Raw genomic sequence first — 3531 nt, forward strand, 5'->3', positions numbered from 1 at the left:
GTCTCCCACACAGAAGGCGAGGATTCTCCCACTACTGCCCGCTTCCAGACGTCTCACTGCCCAGCAAGCAAACCCTGCCCACGTGATCTTGGGATTCCATTTCTGGATATCCCATCTGCCCCCAGGAAAACGCTGGTCGCCCAGAGACAGATGTTTGGTGGAACACTGCTCCCCACGCCACATCTGTTCAGCTGACTGAAGGAATGGCAGCCGGTTCCGATCTCCTCCTAAGAGTATATGCGGATAGTTTTGAATAACAGATTAAAACCCAAACTCACTGCCCTTGAGTTGATGCTGTCTCACAGTGACCCTATGGGACAGGGTAGAACTGCCCCTGTGGGTTTCCAAGACCGCGTTTGGCTGGGAGTAGGAAGCCGTGCCTCTCTCCTTTGGAGCAGCTGTGGTTTCGAACTGTTGACCTCGTGGTTAGCAACCCAGCGTGTAACCGCTGGGCCACTATGGCTCGTGGTTCCTGGTGGGAAGTTCCCCATTCATCCACCTTATGAATAAAAGAGGACTTCTGGTTTTTACCCGGATCCACCTCACAAAAGGCCAACTGAGGGCTCTGTAGATTCTTAGAGCGATGCCTGTCCGCAGAACCTCGGCGGCACGTGCATCAGCCCCGCCCCCCCTCCTGGATTTTCATACCACGTCAGACAAACAAAATGATCGGCTGATTTGGCTGCAGCGGGGTGGGGCGGCACCCTTGTAGTTTGCATGGCTTTGATGACTCTCGAGGACTGGGGCGCTTCCCAGGCTTGCTTGGCACCAGCATCTCTTTAAGCCTGTTGCCTGCACCAGGCTTTGAGTCAGGTTCCTTGGCACGGTTGGCCGGTGCCTTCAATTCGCGGCAGGAAGAGCCAGACCGAAGAGCGAGGCTTTCTCCACGTGGGGACGTCTCCGAGGGCCCACTGGTTGAACCCCCTCCAGCGAGCCCTGAGGGCCGGTTCCCTCCAGGGCTTTGCAGCTCCCAAAGAACAGGTCTGCCCCCGGAAGGGGCCTCTCAGCCCAGCCGTCAGCAGAGGCAGGCTGAAGGGTGCGGCCAGGGACAGAGAACGGGCTGGCCCTGACGCAGGCATGACCTTGCACAGGGCCCAATCTCACAGCAGGGCAGGGGCAGCTGCCAGGGGCGGCTGGTGAATTTCTTGTCTCATTTCCTGGAGCAACCTCAGACGGGGGACGGTGGTCAGGGACGGTTGTCCAATACAGCCTGGCCCTAGACTGGTAGCATGAGCTCCTGTGCCACACACAGTGCACACAGCCCCACAGCCCTGACCCGATCCGGGGGTCCCAACGGCACCTGTGTGTCTCCATCTGCCGCCACGTTCACGCGACTGTGTTCTCTGGCCCACCAGATCCTTTCCCAAGCTTCGATGCCGCAGTAAGCCCCGGGACACAATGTCCTCCTCATCCTACAGATGAGTCTCTGAAGCTGTCCTGCCCTCGTCCCATGTAAAGCTTCGTAAATGTTCTCTTAAAAACAAACAAAGAGACTGATGGGGCCTCAGACGACAGCCCATCGTCAGTGAACTCTGGCCCACGCTGGAAGAACCACTCGCTCACAATCACCAGGGCGGCACCGACCCAGCGACATGGCTCCGAGGGGGAGGAGAGGAGGCGAGATGGAGACACGGGGTGGGGGCAGGTGGGAAGAGGGTGTGACGTGCTAATGAGATGGAACACAGTGTGGACGGACCGCTGGATGGAACCCCATGATCTGCTCGGTGCACCTCCACTTAGTTCACCAGGAAAAGTAACAAAAATATATCCAGGTGTCACCTGGCTTCGAAGGCTTCTTCCACAGGGTCATGTTTACACGGGCCGCTGGACCAGGGACCAGGGGCCGGTGTGTGAGGAGCTTGGTGGCACAGCAGCGAAGTGCTCGGCTACAGGTGGAGCGGCCTGCACCCACCGGCTGCTCAGCAACAAAGATGAGGCAGCGGCGACCACAGCGGTCGCCCTGCCTGGGAGGCCGGAGGGGAGCGCTGTGCGGTCCTGCAGGGTGGCTGTGAGTGGGAGCTGACTTCACGGCAGTGGGATGTTCCACAGCGTGTGGAGCACCAGGCGCTGGAGCCCACCAGGAGAGAGATGAGCCCATCTGCATCCACACGGAGGACCGCCCAGGGGCATCAGGGTCAGCACCGAACCTGTACTCTCCGTCACACTGACTAACGTTGTCCAATCTGCGACTCCAGTCTTGGAAACGTTTTTTCAAACTCATCTGTTTGCATGGCTGACAGCGCCTCCCTCATTTTTTTCTCCACCTCCTCTATGTTGTTAAATCTTGTCAATCGCTGTCCCTTCGGGTCCTGCTGCATTCATGGAGACAAAAAGAAGTCACGGGGAGGTGAGGCCAGGTGAGTCAGATGCCTGGGGCAAGAGAGGCACGCTGGCTTTTGCCAAAAGCTGTCACGCTGAGACGGCTGCGTGAGCAGGTGCATTGTCGTGGTGGCAAAACCAGTGCCTCCTCTGCCACAAATCAGGCCTTTTGGTCACACACTGGGACTCAGTTTCTTCAGAACTTCAAATGGAGAGCTTCATCAACAGCCTGGCCTGGTGGAATGAACTCCAAATGCACTATGAGTCGACATTTCCATCCATTCGGGAAGTTGGTGGATGTCCAGAATGAAGTTTCACCTTTTTGAAATGAGAAAACCACTCATACACTTGAGTTTTCCCCATAATGCCATCCTTGTAAGCTGTGTTCAACATCGCAACAGTTTCTGCAGCATTTTTCCCCTGAGCAGGAAACAAAATTACACAGCCCCATGCTGTTCTTTTAAATTGTCCATCACTTGGGTAAATAAGTCTATGTGCATATATTTATAGGTTTAGTATTAAGGAGCAGATAGACATTGGACCTTCACTCAAGTACTCCCTCAATGCAAGAACAGTTTGTTCTATTAAACTGGCACTCTGAGATGCTCACCTTCCCAACATGATTGCAGAAGACAAATAGGTACATAAGCAAATGTGGTGAAGAAAGCTGATGGTGTTCAGCTATCAAAAGATACAGCATCTGGGCTCTTGAAGGTTTAGAGATAAACAAGCGGCCATCTAGCCGAGAAACAACAAAGCCCACATGGAAGAAGCACACCAGCCTATGCGATCACGAGATGTCAATGGGATCATGTATCAAGCATCAAAGAACAAAAAATCATATCATTGTGAAGAGGGGGAGTGCAGAACGGAAACCCAAAGCCCATCTGTAGACAACTGGACATCCCCTTACAGAAGGGTCAAGGGGAGGAGATGAGCCAGTCAGGGTGCAGTGTAGCAATGATGAAACATACGACTTTCCTCCAATTCATTCTTTAATGCTTCTTCCCCACATGCCCCCCACCCTCCACACTCATGATCCCAATTCTACCTTGCAAATCTAGCTGGACCAGAGCATGTACATGGGTACAGGTAAGAGCTGGAAACACAGGGAATACAGGACAGATAAACCCCTCAGGACCAATATTGAGAGTAGCGATACCAGGAGGGGAAGGGGAAGGTGCGGGGAGAAAGGAGGAACTGATCACAATG

At 54.3% G+C, this 3531-nt stretch overlaps 1 protein-coding gene across 2 annotated transcripts in view; it reads right to left on the minus strand.

The window, feature by feature from the left end:
* Positions 1 to 3531, minus strand: part of PIP5K1B (phosphatidylinositol-4-phosphate 5-kinase type 1 beta) — a 63368-nt gene that overhangs the window by 51262 nt on the left and 8575 nt on the right. Inside the window, exon 1 of one of the 2 annotated variants that reach the window (XM_045289328.1) lies at positions 649 to 817. The exons of the other annotated variant lie outside the window; for it this stretch is intronic. The gene's annotated coding sequence lies outside the window, so the exon portion shown is untranslated. Of the gene's footprint in view, positions 1 to 648; positions 818 to 3531 lie in introns of those variants that run through there. 2 annotated transcript variants of the gene reach the window in all.

Source organism: Echinops telfairi, unplaced genomic scaffold, assembly GCF_000313985.2.
Source record: "Echinops telfairi isolate 266 unplaced genomic scaffold, ASM31398v2 ScPeMD7_25;HRSCAF=90, whole genome shotgun sequence".
NCBI classification, from domain to species: Eukaryota; Metazoa; Chordata; class Mammalia; order Afrosoricida; family Tenrecidae; genus Echinops; species Echinops telfairi.